Here is a 20,501-nt window from a genome sequence, read left to right as displayed (position 1 = left end):
ACAGGTAGTTGTATCCATCAGAAGAACAAGTTACTTACCTTCGGTAACGCTTTTTCTGGTGGATACACTGACTACCTGTGGATTCCTCACGGTCCCTCCCACCTCCCCGTTGCCTGCCTGGTTACTCTCTTATCTTGCAGTATTTAGGTTTATATTTATATATATGAAAGCGCATATATATGTATATTTATATGTATATAGTGATATTTCTCTATTTATTTTGTATATTTATGTATCCCAGCTTTGAATAAGAATGGATTATTTAAATGATCAAGGTTTTTGTGTGTGTATATCTTTCTATATTATTTATCAATTTTCATCGTCGGTTTACTCCTATTTGCTTTAAAGGCACGAAAAAAGTGAGGTGAAACTGACGTTAGTACGCCGACGGGGACCTCTTATTGGCACGCTGACGTCAGACGGAGTCACGCGGAGCCGTGCCATTATGACGTCCTCGTCGACGTAGACAGCTAGGAAGAAGACTTTCCGTCGGATGCTGGCGCAAGGATCGAATTCATAAGGTGAGGAATCCACAGGTAGTCAGTGTATCCACCAGAAAAAGCGTTACCGAAGGTAAGTAACTTGTTCTTCTTGTATACTTCTCAGCTTGGCAGCTTTAATCCACAATATTTAGGAGGGGTTCTCTTCAGAGTCAAGAGCCATGCTGGTATAGAAATACATTTTTCTGTGTGTTCTCATTTCAAGCTCGACTAACGAATGGCGACTGAAATAGCGGCCTGTAAAGTGCGTGCTGTATTTCTGTCGTGTCTCATGCTGTACAGTCAGCGTTGCATAAACACGCCGTGTTTTGCTCCTCTGGAAATGGTATTCTTGTTTATAAAGGAAACTAAAACTCCCAGTTTCGTGATGGGGGCATTTGTGAGGTTTCCGTCAAAGTTTGCTTTCAGTTAAGTGCCTGGCGGATAAAGGCACGCGAAAGGATTCACCTGAGAAGGTTAACTAGTACAATTATTCAGTTTTACTTTTTGAGAAATCCGATTAGTGTCACCTTTGAAGCTCCAAGCCTCGGTTATCTGGACTGGGAAAAGTGACTCTTTTCCCTTCCGTTTGCGGTTTACATGAGTCATAATGCTGGTGCTTGATTGTAGCGGAAGCAAGGTTAGGCCCGGGGGAATAGATTTGTAGGTGAAGCCTTGAAGGGACAGTAGCAGCTGTGTGAGCAAACTCAACAGGATACAGGGACCAATATCACCTGGGACAGGTTGTGTTTCTTTATGGTGGACGCTCTTAGTGGTGGCCACGCATAGCAGCTTCCAGCCCTGCCTTGCTGTTGGTACCCCAGCACTATTCATACTCTTCCCTTTGCCAGTGTTTGGGAAGGCAGCGTCATGAAAAGAAAGCAAACAAGGCTCAAAGAGTCAAGAGTAATTGTTTATGCATGGCACCCTCTGCATTAAACATGAGGCAGTTGAGGGGCTAAAGGTAGCGCAGAGTCAACCATATGATGTTGCAGGAGGGCAAATGGTGAGTGATGTCACTTCTGCTGCCACTGATATTTCACTGAATGTGTGTCCATGTTTGTTACCTGATCTTTGTTTGCCAATGAAATCTCTTGCGCTGATGAGGATCTTGCCTGCAACTGAGCTTGGGAAGTGGTGGAAATGACCTTGTGTGTGGATTGCATAAGAGAGAGATCAGAGGCTGCGTGTTTTATATGGTTCCCGTGGAAGGTGTACAAGTGTGCTCTGTTTCATAGGTTTCAGTCAGATCATGAATGTGTTGATTAGTAGGGGTCTTGAATTTGTGAAATATTTTGTGCATGTTGTTGGAGAGTCTGGGGGTAGTATAGTCATAGGGAGGGGACCAGTCTTGTAGCCTACTATTGTTGGAGTTCTCTACATGGTCTATGATTTGGCCTGGGTATTTTTGCATTTGCTGCATCTACTCAAGGCCAGTGTGTTCAGCATCTCTTACAAGGGTGACATCCCCACCCTTTGTTTTTAATTGGCTCCCTGTGGAGACTAACATTTGTTAGGAGGGGGTAATATTGTGAAAAATGGAAGAGAGAGAGGCAAGGTTAGGGCAGTTTACTAAGTGGGTTGTTGGTGGTAGGTCATAGGAGGAGTGGGTAGAAAGGAAATATCATTGTACACGAATGGCATTGATATGGAAGGGAAGAGGGGGAAGTGATGGCAAGTAGAGGATGATGAGATAGAATGTGGAGGTAGTGGGGAGTCGAGGCAAAGGACAAACAAAGGGTAAATGGTAGTGTTAAGAAGTGGACAGAGTGGGGAAGACAGTATGTTGCAAGGGCGAAGCTGAGACAGAGTGAAGGGGAGAGAGAGAGGGCATGAAGGTTGTGTTACGAGTTGCAGGGGATGGAGTGTGGGTGATAAATAGTTGGAATGGGGGGATGGTTGGTAAAAGTATTAGAGTTGAAAAGTGAGATTAAGATGATGTGACTGAGTGGCCTGCTTTTAAGACAAACAGCCATTGCAACAGTTGTCCAGTAAATAGTGATTGTTTTTCCATCACCGCCTTGTTAATTCCAAACCTAAAAGGCTTAGGCCCCTATTTATACTTTTTTAGCAACACATTTGCGCCGCTTTTTGATGCAAAAACGGCGCAAACTTCCAAAATACAATTGTATTTTGCAAGTTTGCCCCACTTTTGCGTCAAAAGATGACGCAAATGAGACGATAAAAAAGTATAAATATGGGCCATGTTCCGCTGCAGACTCGACTTAACTCAGGGTTATCGCTACCTGCGAAAACATATTTAGAATTAGTTTATATTATTTTTGCACATTCTCATGAAATGCCATGTTAACAACCATAAATGTAGCTATGGATGTATTAACTAGTAATCAAATACGGGTGTTACTTTCTTTTTGTAAGAAGCCTCCTGGGATATTTAATTGTTTGCAAGACTATTGATATCCTTAGCAGACCGTAAGCATTTTTTCAAACCTTGCAGCGGACGCTGGAACTTGCGAGACTTATAGGGTTAGTATTGAATACATGAATGATATCTCCCCCCCCCACCACCACCAAGGCCGTCCTGCACTTCTTTGAGGAGGGGATCTTAACTCCTGCACATTAGATACGTTTTTGATGAAAGTACAAGTTTATGTCACGTAAGTACAAGTTTATGTCACGTGGTCATACATCATTGATTTGTATTGAGAGAAATTGTATGTATATTAAGTAAATTTTACATAAATTTGAGCTTTTAGCTGCAACTGACTGTTTTCTAAAGAGAGCCCTGGTCAGTTTAATTTTTTTTTAATCTTTTGCTTTGCTGCTTGCGATTTTGAGTTAAATGCTAGTTGGACTTTAGGCTTTCTGACATTTTGGGGCATATTTAAGAGCCCCTAGCGCCACCATAGCGTAAATTGTTTGAAGCTAAGGTGGCGCTAAAGTGGCATTTTCCCTGTGCCATATTTACCAAGTGGCGCAATGCATGCATTGCGCCACTTTGTAAACCCTTGCACCACATTATGCCTGCGGAAGCCATAATGTATGCAAGGGGGGCGTTCCCCCAAAGGGGGAAAAGGGGGTGAAAAAATGACGCAATGAAATCTAAAAGATTTCCTTGCCCCATTTTTTTCGGAACTGTTAACACCTGCTCAGAGGAGGTGTTAAAAGGGGGCATACCATTATTTATAATGAGGCCCTATCTACTCTGCAAGAGTAACGCCAACATTTTGGCACTACTCCTGCAGAGTACATGAAAACCGTAAAAAAAAATGACACTATTGCCCCCTACCCAGCGCCATGGGGTGCCGTATTTTAAATATGGCACACACATGATGGTGGTAGGGGGGCGCTAAGGGGCGCAAGGAAAGTGGTGCTGCACTGCGTGCAGTTCCACTTTCCTGAAATCTGCTCCTTTGTGTTTTATTTTTAACAGACCCCAAGATAGTACTAAGTTGAGAGTGACCCTTTGGGGCCCACCCCACACATGCTTTATCATCTAGTGATCATTTAGAAGAACATTTGCTGCCTTTCAATCACCACCCCCCCACCACTTCAGAACTACTGAGACTGTCTATCACAGTGAGAGTTTGTATTGTTCTGCTGCTGCCCCGATAACAGTTCTCATAGCCCCAAATGCACAGGATTCTTTCTTGAATCAAAGATGCTGGGCAGATATAATGCAGTTAATTTAATGTTTCAAAGATCTATATAGACAGAGGAAAGCAGATAAGAGAGACACAAATGGAGAGGCAAATAAAAAGGGTGGTAAACTACTGTCAGAGGAAATAAATTTGAAAGGGCAGAAGAGATGGGGAGAAGGGCAGAATAGAAAGGAGATAGAAAGGAAAGTGAAGTGGACAGTGGAGAAGATGCAAAGGGGCAGATGAGACCGAAAGAGGAGACGGTAAGATGTGTAAAAGAATAGCAGGACAAGCGATGAGAAGCGATTTTAAGTAAATTGTAGAACTGACAGTGAGTAAAAAGTAGAGGTGGGAGGTCACAAGAACAGTAGTAGGAATTAGAGATGTAACACCAGAACAGTGTCATTAATAAATCCTTACTCAGATCTGCTCATCAACTAACTTATAAACTCACCTTAAGAACACCAGCAACGCATCTAACCCTTGCGTAAAACAGAATGCTCAAGTTTCCACAGTGGGGTAGGGGGCATGTGGGGACTGCTGGCCTTTTTTTGGCTATTTATTATCCCAACACCCAGCTTAACTATTAAATACTGGATACAGTGGGAGCAGAACAAACAGGCACCACTATCAGTATGTGTTTATTTTAAGTCTTAGTACCAGTGAGTGGATGCTATAAGGGGGTCTTGTGGAGCGGATGAGTGTAGCGAGGTGTACCCCCCCCCCCAGGAGTTTGGGGAAATCGGTGCAGTTAGTGTGACTGCCCTTTAATAAACAGCCTAGATATTGTGCTATGAAGTATCCCAAACATAGCCGAACTATCATATATCTGGGCTCCTTTGTGCTCCCCAGCTACCATTTAAAGTGTGATGACCTGGTAGCTGGAGTCCCGTCAGTTAGCAGGTTTTAGTGAGTGGGGTTTGTTGGGACTTAGATTGCAGTACCTTAGCAGAAGTGTTGTTTGACGTGGAGAAGGTAGCAGCAGCCATGCGCTTGTTGTGCAAGACTGGCCGGCTGGACCTCGTAACCGAGTCCGTACATGAGAGGGAAGGGAGGCCCATGTGCCAGGCCTCAGAGCAGGTAGCTGCAGTCATCGCGGCTTGCTCCCTGCCAGCCGCACACCATGAGCCAGGAGGTACGGAGAGGCTGCTCTACTTCGCTGCAGGTGGTCTCTCATGAGGGCATGGAGCCTGCGAGGGCAGGACGCACCCAAGCACCCCCTGCAGACTACGGGTGAGCCGTACAGGATCCGGGGAAGACAGACAATGGCATGGGTTGTGGGAGCCTCATGAAAGTTATGTGGAGCCCCCCAGTTTTAAGAGACGGCCGTCTGGGATTTCTGAAATTCCAGGAAGGGAGTTGGGTGAGGGCAAGCAGTTGTTCGATAGCTCAGTGCAAAAAGTGTATAGTGCTTTCAAAGGTAAGGCACATGGCGACAAAACGGAGCACAGTGATGAAAAAGGGGAAAGTACAGACAGTCTTGAGCCTCAAGTTAGGCTAATAACAGAACTGACATCATCAGGGAGAGAAGGGGCGTGCATGGAGTTTGAGAAGGGTGGCTCCACTAGTGGGACAGCACTATGTTCAGGTTGGGCAGAGGAGGAGCGGAAGGATGCATCTTGGACATAATACCCAAAGCTCAACTGACATTTGGGGGGTATGCTTGGGTGCAATATAATGAGGAGTTCTGGGCAAGTACGGCTTGGGACCCTGAGGCAAAATGGGGGGAACTGAACATGGACCTATGGCAGCACACAGTGGGTCTAGCAAAGTTCGGGAAGACAGTTTTTACTGCCAACTGCCTACTGAAAATTTTAGGCCTTTCAGGGGCGCTCCACCAAAGTAGGGCAGGGACAGAGTCCAGAAGGGACTAAAGTAGCATGCTGGGATTTCAACAAAGGCCTGTGCACGTGTGAATATCGTAAATTCAGACACGAGTGCTCTAAGTGTACAGGTCAGCATGCACTCATTCACTGCTCATTGCAGGTGAGGTGTCCTCAAGGTCAGCCTGGTGGACAGTGGCAGCACTACACAGGTGGGTCAGGGATGCAGCAACACCCATAACAGTTCTCAAGCAGAAGGGGTAGGGCCGCACAAGGACCTGCGGGAAAGGGCTTATACTCCGGTTAAATTGCACAGACTAGAACATTGGCTGCAGTTTTATGATCAGCCGGCAGAGGCAAGAATGTTAAAGGACAGTTTCAGATGGGGTTTTTGGTTGAGGTACATGGGTTCCCGTGTTCGCAAATGGGCGGATAATCTGTGCAGTGCCCTTGAACATAAAGAAGTGGCATGATAAAAACTTGAAATAGAAATTGAAGAAGGGAGACTGGCAGGCGCATTTGGTGACTGTACGTTGGAGAACCTAATTGTGTCACTCATAGGTGTAGAACCAACGAAAGACAAAGGACAGTTTCACCTCATTCAGCATCTGTCATGGCTGGAGGAAAGGTCAAGGAATGACTTTATTCCTGAGGACTAGTGTGTCCGTATCTAATATATATGTGTGTACATGGCTATAGCCTTGTTGACCAAAGCAGGGCAAGGTGCCCTGATGGCTAAGAGTGATGTGAAGTCAGCATTTAGGCTGCTTCCCATCCACCCAGACAACTTCCATCTTTTGGGTATACAATTTGAAGGTGCTTGGTATGTGGACAAGACCTTACCTATGGGGTGTTCAGTATCCTGTGCTCTCTGAGTAATTCAGTTCATTTATTCAGTGGCTGTTTATGTGGCAAATGAGTCACCAGTTGGTGACACATTACTTGGATGACTTCTTTTTTTGCGGGAAACCCCAACTCGGCAGGCTGCCAGCAGGCACTGGCTAGGTCCCAGCACGGTCCTGTCTTTTTTAGGGATAGAGTTGAACACTGAACATATGGAGGCGAGACAAGAGACAAGAAGGAAGCAATGCTAGCATTGGTGGATGCAGTGCTGGCTAAAGGAAAGGTGAAAATGAAGGACATGCAGGTGCTGCAGGGTCACCTCAATTGTGCTTGTAGGGTAGTCAGGATGGGTAGGACTTTTTGCAGAAGACTGGGACTAGCGCTTACAGGGAAATGACTGCCACATAACCACAAGCGATTGTCAGCTGGGGTAAAGGAGGACCTCAGGATGTGGTCTTTCTTCTTACAGACTTTTGGGCTTGACTGGAATGTTTAGATATTTTCTGATGCAGCAGGACGTCTGGGCTTTGGCCTTTTTTGGCAAGGACTTTGGTGTTCCGAGGAGTGGCCAGCACAGTGGACAGCAGGGGCCTCAAGTATTGTGCTGTTGGAGTTGTTTCCATTGGTGTTAGCAGTTACACTGTGGGGGCTCACAGTAGAGTGCTGTTCCGGGTGGACAACATGGTGGTAGTGCAGGTTTTAAACAGGCAGTCAGCCAGGACTAAACAGGTGTTGAAGTTGTTGAGAGTATTTGGGCTGGGTTGCCTTCGGGATGACATTCCTTTCAGGGCATTCAAAGTACCAGGGGCTGTAGGTGGCACTGTGGATGCTTTGTCTCGTTTTTTGTGGGCTGGCCAAGGAGGCAGACTGGTTCAAGACCTCCATTCCAGTGGAGCGGTGGTCAGAATGCAACAAAGGGTAGCACAATTGGTGGTAGGTTCCCTTGCGGAATCCACCAGGAGATCATATGGGAAGACCTGGGTGGAATTTCTGGCTTCCAAAGCACAAATCTGGCAGGATATTTGGAAGCGGTCAGAAGATGTGGTTCAATGAAGGTATTTCCTTCAAGAGTTATGCCGCATCAGCAGCGGAATTGGGGCAGGGAATATTGGAAGGCTGGGTGAGAGAACAGGGTCACTCAGGTAGGCTTCAGAGACTTATCTCCTTGGGTTTATTCCGGCAATTGATTCAGCAGTTACCCCAAGTTTGCAAAGGAAAAGAGGAGACATGCATGTTTTCCACAATAATGTTGTGGATGTTCTCTGGGGCCTTCAGAGTATCCGAGGTGCTGGGTAACAAAGGGGTGGGGGTTGAGTGGGAGGATGTGCCATTGAGCGAAGGCAGGGTGGTTATAAGGTGGTGTAGATCCAAAACAGATCAGAGAGCACAGGGTAGAAATGTAGTGAGCCAGACATCTCAGTGCCTTGGAAAGGGAAAGGAGGCAAGAGATGGCGTGAACAGATCAATTGCTTGAATGTTATGATGGTAAAGGGTAGATGCCCCGACTTAGTGATTCTGCATGTGGGCGAGAACGATTTGGTCCAAGAGAAGAGTGTGGTATTGATGAGGGCCATGGAAAAGGATTTGAGTGAGTTGAGAGCTCAATGGTCTGTCTGTTTTGTTTTGTGGACTGAGTTCATGCCACGCAGACAGTGGAAAAAGTGGAGCCCATGGTTGTAGACTGGGCTCGTAGAAAGCTCAATAGAGAGATGAGTTGTTTTTCAGAAGTATAGCTGTTGGCAGAGTTTCCCATTTCAGACATTAAATATGACAATGTGGAATTCTTTTGAAGCAATGGCGTAAACCTGTCTAGAATTGGGATGGAGTTGAACGTATTGGAGTTCAAAGAGATAGTTGTGAGAACGTTGAGGTTAAGAATTTGAAAGTCAATAAAGGGGTGAGGCAAAGCAGGAACAGAAGTGAGAGACAAAAGGGGGAAGTTGAGGGGCAGAAAAGTCAAGATCTGACCTTTTCTGTGTGGAGGTGGCCTACAACGTTGTGCATAAGGTTACAGAACATTATGCTGTGTTTACATTGGTAAGACAAAGGCAATGGGGAGTAGACAGGAAGTTTAGAATTAGAGGTAGTTCATTAGAGAATAGTTGTTTGGTATTGAGACTTTATTGTTTGGGCATGGAGGAAAACGTTAAAAGGTGGACATGGTTGGTTAATAAAGAAGGGCTTATTGGGGGAGCTGTTTTGTTGGTGGGATAATTGGTCTGGTGGGGGGTAGGCCGTTTAGTAAATTGTTATTAGAGGAAGTAATTCTATAAGGCAGTTGGCTGAGGTTGTGATTGTTAATGTGCACCTGTTTCATTAAAAGAGGCCTTTTGCACTCTGTTAAGAGGGTCAGTGTCTTCATGCACTCTGTTTCTCAGTGGGGTCTTTGGGGCAGATGAGCATAGTGAAACTGCCCCACGAGGGTTTTGGGAAATCAGTGTAGTCAGTGTGACTGCCCCTTTAAGAAACAGCCAAGGGATAGCGCATATTCCCCATACCTGGGCTCCTTTGGGCTCTGCTCAGAACAGGCATTAAAAGGAGGCACACCATGCTTTACAATGGGTCTCAATTGGCTTTGCAGGATTAGAGTCAAACTTTTTGACGCTAATCCTGCAAAGCTTCAAACCAGCGTCAAAAATTCTGATGCTAGTTCCCCTAATTACCGCCATGGTGCGCCGTATCTTGGATACGGCCTACATATGGTGGCGTTAGTGAGCGCTAAGGAGCACAAGAAAAGGAGCAAGGCAGTGGGTGCAGCGCCACATTTTAAAAATCAGGGCCTAAGTGTTAGCGAGGAGGTAGTAGTTTGTAAGGCTGTTGGCTGAGGTTATGATTGTTGATGTGCACCTGTTTAATTAAAAGTGGCCTTTTGCACACTATTAAGAGGGTCAGTGTCTTTATGCACCCTGTTTCCCAATACTGATTGTTTTGATGGGAGACTTAAGGTGCCATGAAGCAAGGCCAGCTCTAAGTGTGATATATTTAATTGTGCAGTTGCTGACTTTCATTTTGAGAAAGTCAGTAACTCATGTTGTGAATGTAAACTCCCAGAGGGTGCACACAACTGACTGGGCATGGTATTGTCATTGGTAGCCTTGAACCCATGCACACTTACCACTAAGGATACATTCTCACACTTCCCTGCCTACTAATTCCCTCTGAGTGCCTTGTGTCAATAGGGTTAATGGCAGCAGCGGTCCCAGAACTCTTTGTGGCCACGGAACACATTTAACTGTGTTTCTGTAGTGCAGAATACTGACAGCAGAGCAACAGAGGCACATTCATAAGGAGTCCTGGTGTGGCCCCATTGTGGTTGCCATGTTTGGTGGTCCAGCTGCAGGGACAGGGAGATGTGAAACAAGGGGGTCTACCCAAATAACCCTACTATACCTGGGTAAATTAAAGCCAAAAATAGCAAAAATTGGTACAATAGTAGGAAATAAATATATATATTTTACTACAGCAGTGAAACTATGAATCAATCACCGCAAAAGTAATTTGTTTGTATATTTCTTTTCATATTATTTTAATTTAGCGATTACATAGCTTTCATTAAACATGTCACAATACTTTTACCACCAATTACATATCATATAAACACATAATATACACATAAATGAACACAATAGACGATTACTTCAACAAACAGTAGTAAATAAATGTACTTCAGTTATCCTCTCATTTTTAATAAATGTGGTTATTGGCAATGCTTTAAATATGAATCCACATAGAAGATGGTTGTATCTTGTTCACATCTTTAAGCAACAAATATTGTTATTTATAAAAGACAAAGATGTGTTTCATAAGCATGCCTTATAGGTTGTAATTTGTGTTTTCTCACAACCTCTTCCTAATATAACAAGGTCAACGTGTTTCGGCCCTTTCTAATAATGGGCCTTTTCAGGACTATAGGAGAACGAGGTACTGCCTGCTTCATACACCATTTGTCGCGAATATCGAATATCTACGAAATGCACTAAGAAACACTTGGTCGGTGCCAAATATGTCCAGAGTGATTGGTGCCATGTTGTGCCTTGAAAACAGCTGTCAGTCTGTTTTTCTATATATTTCTCACTGCTCGCAAACTAAGTATTCGCCAAAGTTAGGGAAGATATGGTTCTCCCGCTTTCTGAGTATCGAAACTCCGGCGTGCCTATTCCAACGTGCGTATTTAATCTCACGTGGATACTTGCGTAAGACTTTACTTAAAGTCAGCATGATTTTCCCACTGTGCGAGTGTCAAGACTTCAACGTGCCCGCTCCGGTGTACAATTGTAATAGCACATGGGTGCTCATATAAAGGTTTACATCAAGTCGACTATATCGTTCATGGCGTTAGAGCCTCGTATCAAGATTGCTTCTGACAGGAGAGACAGGCCAGGGATGCAGCTAAGCAGCATGGATGGGTGGGCCAGAAATCCACAGACCATCTAGGATGAGCAAAGCTGGATCTCCTGCTGCAAGTGTGTCTTTATTGTCTCCTCAGCTTGCTGACTTAGCTGATCCAAATACAATCATAAAATGTTAATTTTTGTAAATTATTAATTAGTATACAGTACATACATCATAATGTTCAAAATACATAATGTACTTGAACATTATTATGCAAGTTTTCAGAGTAGCCATTTTTTATTTTGAACAGACTTAATGAATGTATGAAGGTGGGCAAGCCATCATTGCCAGCAATTGAGGGAGAACCAAGACAGAGCCATAGCATGGGCATGTCTTCGTTCTAAGAGCCAAAGTACGAGCACAGTATTTAGCTTGCAAATCGTGCTACAAATGTCCTATAAAATACAACAGTGACACTTAAAAATTCAAATGTTCATTTCTTCAATATGTTAAGTCATTTCACTTTGATATAATAGATTATATCACTGCATTGGGTGGCATTTATTCAAAATGATAATATCTACAATTGAACTAGGCTCATCAAGAAACTAAAGTACAATGACATTAGAAATGCATGACACAAGTCAGCGGTCATGTATCCACATATATAGCACCTAAATTGTTGTTAGAGATGAAGCAAGAGACACTTATTGCTGAGCAGCCTGCCTTATGAATTTTGTTGGGCATGAAGTGTATGTATGCTTGTAACCATCCAGGAGGAGTAAATCCTCATGATTTGTGACACATTGAGGTGTTATAGGATTGGCAGGGAAGCCAACAAAGTTTGAGGGCAGCACGAGTGGCAGGTCCTGCTACGTCTGCTGCTTCTGGCTGGTTACCAAAGTCTGGAAAGCTTGAGTCTCCAAATTTGAGACAAAGAGAGGTGTTTGGAGCTGCATACAAAAATCGTGTAACATAGCAAGAAAGGTACCAAAACTGTACTATTACATTGCTGTTTGAAGAAAAGAAGTGAGGCAAGTGTTCATTGACTTTGTGAAGCCGTACCAAGTGGTCCATTCTGTAATGTTGCACAGTGCTACATATAAATGTACTGCAAGTTGTGCTCCAGTCAAGGACTGTCTGTCATAAAAAACAACCAGGTTTGAGCACAGATCGATAAGTAGTAAGCATTGTGGTGGCTGAGAATGATCATGGACAAGATGCAGACTTTACAGTAATACTATCAACCCCAACAGACACAGTTATTTTAGAAAATATTCCAGATAAAAACAACCAGCAACAAGGCAACAAGATTCAGATTCAGAATTGGCAGAGTGTTAAACTTATTTCATCCAAGAGCAGAGTAATGTGACAGCACAATAATTTCAAGCATATTGACCATAATTACGGGGCAAAGTTTAAATTTGCGAAATAAATTAAATGTATTCAGATATATAATGAGTACATACTCAAGATCCCCATGGACTGATAATTGGATTGCTTCAGTGACCATCGTTTTAGCAATGTGGATAACTGTGGTAGTGATTCTCATTTAAATAGTGCATGCATTTACTTCCCATAATGTAAAGAGCTAAGAACAATCACAGTACAACTAAATAATCAAGGTGAACTACACAGAGAAACCGTGAGTGAGACTTTTGTTCAACTAATATCTACCCTTCAGCAAGATGATACATACTGGAAAAAATTAGAAGAAATTAGACTACCAGATCCTGGGTGCAGCAGAAACTATAGAAGACATACACAATTTTAGTTTCAAATTAGAAGACCTAGTATTCTCAGGACCTTACAACAAGGATTGGGACAAGAACACTGTTAAGAACCCGCTTGTACAGCTATACCAATAGACTCCGCAATATAATGTAGGCCTGTAATTGAATGGCAACATTTATAGGGAAATGTACTGTTGTGTAAGAGAGTACCATTGGGAAAACTGTTCCATCTTGACATTGAACAGCACACCTGAATTCACGTCCAAATTCAATTTACTTATTTTATGCACCTTCAACAATTGATTTGATCCAGCCTCTTACTTCTACAATCAAAATCACACAAACGTCAGTTGTGTGCTTCGTTCTAGGCATACATTGATTTATTCACCTGTTTCCTGATCAGTACATACAACATGGGTACCGCTGGAGGGAAACATGATTCCTATACAAGCAGTTTGAAGATGAAAAGAACAGCATATTTGAGAGAACTTTTATTACATGGTATTTCCAGCATGCTCTTATACAAAGGGTTTTATATTTCTTAATGATATTATATGATACTATTCAGCAAACAATTTGCTTTGGTTTTGCAAATATCAGAGAGATGAAAGTTACAATAGTGCCATATCAAAATTATTCAAATTTTCCAAATTGGAAATGGAGTAGAGCTTTAGGCAGCCAAGAAATTAATGTTTTAATTGAGAAGGGTAATTTTTTACTATTACCATAGCCATGCACCTAAACAGGGTGAACCGTTTGATGGCCTTCCTCTGATGGCCCCTGCGGAGTTGGCCATCAAGAGAGGTATTCTATCAACCGTGCCAACGGGCCTTCTTGAACTGAATACTTAAGGTCTGATTTTTACTAAATGAGGTAGGAGGACCTGGGGTTTTGCAGGCAGAGCATTCTGTTGCGCTTGTGACAGTGTAACCTGTCCGCCAAACGCTAAACCACGCCCATAGTTTTTTTTTCTGAATTACCTCCAATAGCCCTGATTGGTGGAAGAATGTTGGTTGTGCTACGGGTAGCAAAAATGTAAGAGGTATTGTCCTATCCAGCAGCCCAAATTGGTGTTTAATTGTGAATCAAAAGAAGAACGGGATTGAATAACCGAGGGATTTTGCAAGAGAAGTACCAATAACAATATTGAAAATGAAAACTGGAAATTGTTAGCACACTCCAGAGCGTTTCTGTTGAGAACTGTAGTTCCAGACTTGAGAAATTGCTCACCCGCATTGGAGCACAATTCCGGTACTCGGCTGAACGACACTAAGAAGAAAAAAGCGACCTGAAAAACTGCGTAGTGTTTTCTAAAAAAAATTTGAGCCAAGCAGTAGAACTGATTTACACTGCACATACAACGCAGTCTATTATTGTATAATGTTAAGGATTAATCTGCAAACAGGACAGGAGAAGAATTATCAATTGCGACAAAGCATGCATAAGACGGGCATGATGTGGGGCAAGCTTTCTATATACTCTCATATTGTTGTGTACAACACAGGCCTTGCTGTAAATCAACATAATCCTGTTTTGTACATTAAGATGGATGAGAAGGCCTGTTTTCCAGATTGCACTTATGTGAGTTTTATAGAAATCTAGGTAGGGCTGCCATGAGCTTGCTAGAAATGCAGAATTCCAAAATTAAATGTGCTCGATTTTTGCACCTTTCTGTTGCCCATAATAATGTACCAGAGAAGGGAATCTTCTATTCTCAATAGCCTTTAGCATTACACAGTAACTGAAGACTCCCGTCAGTAAAATAATCTTGTCTCGTTCCACTGATGTGGAACCAAAGGAGATACAACAAACGTCGTCCGTATGTCTCCTGAATCTAAAACAGAGGTAGTGCCTTAATTATTCAGGGTAATAGGTGCAAAGGTATAAAAGATACAGGTTTTGGATGCAGTACAAGGTAGGTTAACACTTTGTAAGAGGGATGCTGATAAGAGATTTTCCGACTTCAGGCATGAAGTATTCAGGCGAGGCTCTGTTCATGGCTCAGCGTGTAACTATAGCAATATAATAACTGTAGTCAGCAATAAGAAACTTAGGCGAGGTCTTAAACGAATAGGCATGTGTGATGAAGTATGAGTCTACATCACGTTCAAACGAATAATGGTTTTATTGACTGAATTGTTATCATTTCTATGGTAATCACTCATTTGCTGTGTAGAATAATACTTTAACATAAATAAGGGGGTTTACTGTGAAATATCAAAGCTTTTGTGTGTAATAATTTCAAGGTTCAAGTTGGGGCTTCAGACTGTTATCTACTTCTGAGTGATACCTCACAGATTTGGCCAAATTCTAACATCCCTGTCCAAATGAGCATATCTCACTGGGACAGTTGAGAGACACTTATCAGTTTTCGTTTTCTCCAAAAAGGTAACAGATTCCTTTTGAGGTTTAGCAAATCTACTCTATGATTCTCCAGTGATTTTTAAGAAAAATGTCCTGAAGAGAGTGAACACCTTCCTAAATCAAACCAGCATCAGATAAACAGTACAAACTTTGGTCTTCGTCCACTTGGATAGAGACAACAGTCTTCTCAATGGCTTTCTGGCTCCACAGTGGCACCTCAGAGAGTTATCCTGTATACCGTGATCCAGAAAGGACTTGAAAAAAAAATCATCATGGAGAATGATACAATCAAGAACAAATACCAATCAATGATCAGTAACAGTGACAGAAAAACTGGACCCAATGATCTGCTTTCATGGGCTATTGTATTTGCAGCTTCAAAGAAGTGCTCTGTTCTCGGGTGATGAGACAGTGAGAGGAAAACAACCAGTGTAATAGTGTGTATAAAAGAAGGATCCTTCTTTATCTATTCAGTTGAATGCAGGACACCGACTTGCACGGATACTCCCTTAGTATGCTGACTTTGTGCCGTTTCCCAGGTGAATTCTTGAATACTTCCTTGAGGCGAAATACAGCTTTTTTCATTGAGGCCGGCCATTTCTGGTTTTTCAAATGCCTCAAATCGCTTCTAGCTCAGTACTCTGCTCGTGTTCCATTTGAAATGCTTGATGGTCCTGATGACGACTCTCATAAAACTACTGGCCGAAACGTCGTCAACGATTCCAACAATTGGAATTAAATAGTAGTCATATTGTCTTGGTACCTGCATTACTAGGTTCCATGCAACTATACCTATTACAGAAATAATTTGAATGTTAAATTGCCGTCTCTTGTTTTATACACACTATACCACTGGTTGTTTGTCACTCACTGTGTGATCATATGCGCATTGAGCAATGTTTTGAAGTTGCAAATACAATATCTTATAAAGAATATCAGTGGGTTTGGATTTTCTATTATTACCACTGAATGGTCATTGGTTGGTACTTGCTTTTGATTATATCTTTCTGTGTGATTGGTCTAATTGTAACAGTTCTACACAGAACGTTTGTTGTACATATACCTATAAACCTCTGGTTCTAGGTGGCATTTGGGCTGCCCCTGTTGCATTTTATTTTTGAGAAAATTAATAGTTATTAACCTGATGACCCAATGAAAATTTGCTTTCCGAAGCAAACTTGATTACAGTTATCCAACAATTTTAAGATAATAACGCTCAGGCTCTGAAAAGATTGGACCTTAATTCCAAAAGTAGTAGCACCATGCCATCAAAGAACCAGTGACCACTTGTATGCACATTGCCGGTCGCAATCAGCCCATCCCTATTTTGCGACTGACTTGCAAAATAAGGATTGCGAGTCGCTATTAGGAAGGGGCATGCCAAGGGCATGTATGAATGTTTTATGACCATGAATGTGGTTGCAAAACATTCTCAGCTACCACCAACTTCAGGTTGGTGGTAGTCCATTAGAAAACAGGATGGTGTCCCAGGGGACCCCTTTCCCTTTAAGAATGGCAGATAAAACGTTTTTTTAAGAGCAAGGTACCATGGACCACTGTCTACTCTTAAAAAATGAAAAGAAAACTTTTCATTTTTCTTTCTTAAATGCATCCCGTTTTCCTTTAAGGAAAATGAGCTACATTTTAAAAACAAAAGATTGCCTTATTTCAAAGCAATCACTGACATAGAAATGGACTTACATCTGGCCCCAGGTCATTAGTCCTGTGATAAAAGTAGGCTGTGTGCATAGCGTTTGTCAGTTAGCCTCATGAACTCTGGACCATTTCCAAAAACACAGTGTTGTTTTTATAAGTAAATCTTCCACTTAGCAAATCGGCAACATTAATACAGATGTGAGTGGGAATTAGCTGTATGGAGATTGCGGTTTGGTGAGTAAATTTAGAGTATGAGTCTTTGAAAATAACTCTAAACCTGACTTAATTCTGTAAAACAATCTATGGTCATAAGGCTCATTTGCGTATGTAAGTGGAAAGATTGAGGCTGACCTGCAAGGCTGGTTTGACATGGAAATGTTGAGCGAAGATAAGTGAGTGTGCAGGCTTAACAGGATCAACAAATAAAAAAGGCCAGGGAAAGATATATCAACGTTAGTTGAATTTTCAAAAAACACGGAAATCAAAGCTAGACCAAGGAATTAACTGTGAATTTATGGCTCTGGGTAAAGCATCAATGCATGTAAGAACGTTGTGGTGTCTAACATTGAAGGGTTGCTGACATTGTTAACATTTTTATTTAATTTATATACCGGACAGTAAATGTATGTCCGTTGCAAAAATTCAGTTGCCTACCACTTGACATTTGCGTGTGACACTTTGGCTTTTAGTGCTGTTTCTGTTTTTGTCTGTTACCCCTTACATAAGTAAGAACCCTGTAGTTGTCCCTACCCCATTGACACACCATAACCATTTGGAGACCCCCTTCGAACCACCCTTTAAAATCCATCGTTCCCTGGAGTGCCGTTTATAAACCCCTCTTCTATTTTTCCATTCACATGTTGGTCATTATCGGCGGGACACCCCATCATGAACTTTTCTGCACACTTTTAGGGCCAGAGGTAATGTTTGACAGATTGCATGTACTCTGTCAGGGTGGCAGAGAACATTAGGTATACTACCATGATGTATGACCATCTCACAAATTTAGAAATCATCACTGGCCCAACAGTTATCCATATGGCTTGATAGGGCTCACTGTCATTTGGTTCCTGTTAAAGTAGAAAAAGATTGGTGGACTGCCACCATCTGTTTTGATAGCCGTCCACCAAACCTTTATGATTTTCTTTGTTTTTCAATAATACATTCCCAAGTGCGAAAATGTGTTCTTGAAAAACTAAAAAACGAATGACTGTATACCCTGGGACTCTTCCCAGGGTGTGAGGGTCATTCTGTTTTTTTCCAGTCTCTCACTGCACTCCAGTGTTGAAACAACAATACGAATACATGATGGTACAAAGGTGTGCTATACCCCAAACAACACTTGAGTCCACGTCTTCACATGTATGAAGGAGAATTTGTGTATGTACGTCTCTCTCTCTCGCTCTCTCTCACTCTCCATATTTATATATATATATATATATATATATATATATATATATTTATTCTGGTTATGTACAATTCCCACTGTTACAGGTGATTGGCAATGTGGATACAAACCTCTTGAGTTTGTGTGGTGATCAGCTACGAAATTTACAGTATAGTTGTGTTCACAATCCCAATTTCAGTGATTCATATGCTTTATTACATGTAGAATATTTTCACAAGCTTGGTGAATAATGTAAATCATAGATATTGTAGTCTGTTGTCTATGGACAACGCAAACGCATCCTTATGGGGAATGGTGAGATGCAATAACGTTTATGAACTGAAGTTGGTGTGCGCCTGGTCTTTGAGAACTTTGATCAATATGGGCAATTGGTACAGAGGCCGCTGTCTTCGTGTCGCAGGCCCCTTTACTGCTGAGGTCGATGCAGAAGCAGCTGTATGGTGCAAACCGATTACAAGATTTACTTGGGAGAAGTGAATGAACAACGCCCGTGCTCATGATGGTTTCTGCAGAGTGAGGAACATTGGGATGAGTCGGAGGACCCGGGCCCTATGCTCTAATACTGCAGTGACTGAGGAATGAGCAGGTTGGAAGGAGTTCATGGCTGCTACAGGCACAACAGTATAGCAACAGCAACAGCATTACAGGCATCGGCATGTCCACTGATGTGCTGCACAAATGTGAAATGGCAGCGGAAAAGTTGTTTGACAATACACTGATAACGAGTAATATGGATCAACCAACCGCATCTAATGCTGGAATGGGAATCAATGATATTAAAGTGAAATTATGACAACTGGGAAAAATAATGAGGAGCGAACAGTCAAAGTGGTGGGAAAGGAAATCCATAATGAAATACTTTGATGTTGGGCATACATCGTGAGGCCTGCAAATCCTTACAGCTCCAAGTTACGAGAACCTGAATCCATTAATGATGCAGGAATTGGCAGAGAGCAATATAGAAGCCTCAAGATGATTGATGCAACTCATTGTTAAATATGCTAAAATTGACAGTAATGAATTGCAGAAGAAGATTGAGCAGCTTAAAAATGAAATAAATACAATACGCAGCAAAACGGTGTTCAGGAATTTAGGGATGAAGTGAATATACGCCTGAAAACCAAGAAGATATAATTAAAGCAAGAAAGGCTCACAAATTCCACTGTGAGGAATGTGATTATGGAAAGGGGCAAATCTTTACATTTGTGAAACGTTTTGACACGTTACCAAGACAAAGGCTGATGAAAGGCAATAAAGTTGTTCAGGATACCAATCACAGTGAAACAGGCTCAGAGTTGAGATCTGAGTTTGAAACTGACACTGAAGAAGGAAGGAATCGAGCTGGTATATCTGGAGTAATTATTAAACCAACACTTGCAGATGAGCTCAATTGTTTTTGGAAGAACAGATGCCAAACACTTCGACCTCAGAATCAGAGGTCAAGGCCCGACAGACGAGAAACAAAAGACAAAGAGAGCACAGAAAAAGACATAAAAAGAACAAAAGTACAGAAACAAACCAAATGGAAGAGAAAGTGAAGGTGGATGAAGTTAAGACAGTGGTCAAGCTTTCAGAGATTGTACTGACCAAAGCAGGAGAAGAGATTGTTTCATTGGAATCAACATACTGCCCTGAAAGTGCCCTTCATTACTGTCAGACGAGGATTGACATTTTCAAATATATCAAGAAACGTAAATTAGCCGCCACATATAATCTTCATAAACCTGGGGTTGTATAGTGCCATCTAGAAGGGACCTGAATAAGAACCTGGGTGTTCTTTTGGTAGCTGATCTACAATTGATCATAGAGCTACAAGAATTGGACAATGAAACTATGGGTATAACGGAAGAGGTTACTGAACAGCAAATGATCAAGCAATATAATTTGGATGTTTATGCGGAAGCAGCAACTCCATTTAAGCTTAGCTCTACATTTATACCGGCGACAACCAAGGATTCAATTGGTGCATTCAACTAATGCATAGTGGAAAATGTGAAAAAAACGAAGTATATCTGCAGCTAAAAGTAGGAGGATAAAATGTAATTATCACCATAGAAGCTACTTGAATCTGATTGCAGTCTAATAAGCAAGTAGTTATAAGAAACTCTGACAAGGGGGGTAATATAGTTATGTGGTCTCTAGATATGTACCTGAAAGAGACTTATAGCCAATTGAATGATACGTGTTGCTACAGTAAAAGTAATGGAGAGACTATGAGTCAAAATTTATTTGGAATCGTGCGGAGCTGGTCAAATGAGAAA

This window comes from Pleurodeles waltl, chromosome 5 (genome assembly GCF_031143425.1).
Source record: "Pleurodeles waltl isolate 20211129_DDA chromosome 5, aPleWal1.hap1.20221129, whole genome shotgun sequence".
Taxonomy (NCBI): Eukaryota; Metazoa; Chordata; class Amphibia; order Caudata; family Salamandridae; genus Pleurodeles; species Pleurodeles waltl.
Note: the sequence above shows the minus strand (reverse complement) of the source record.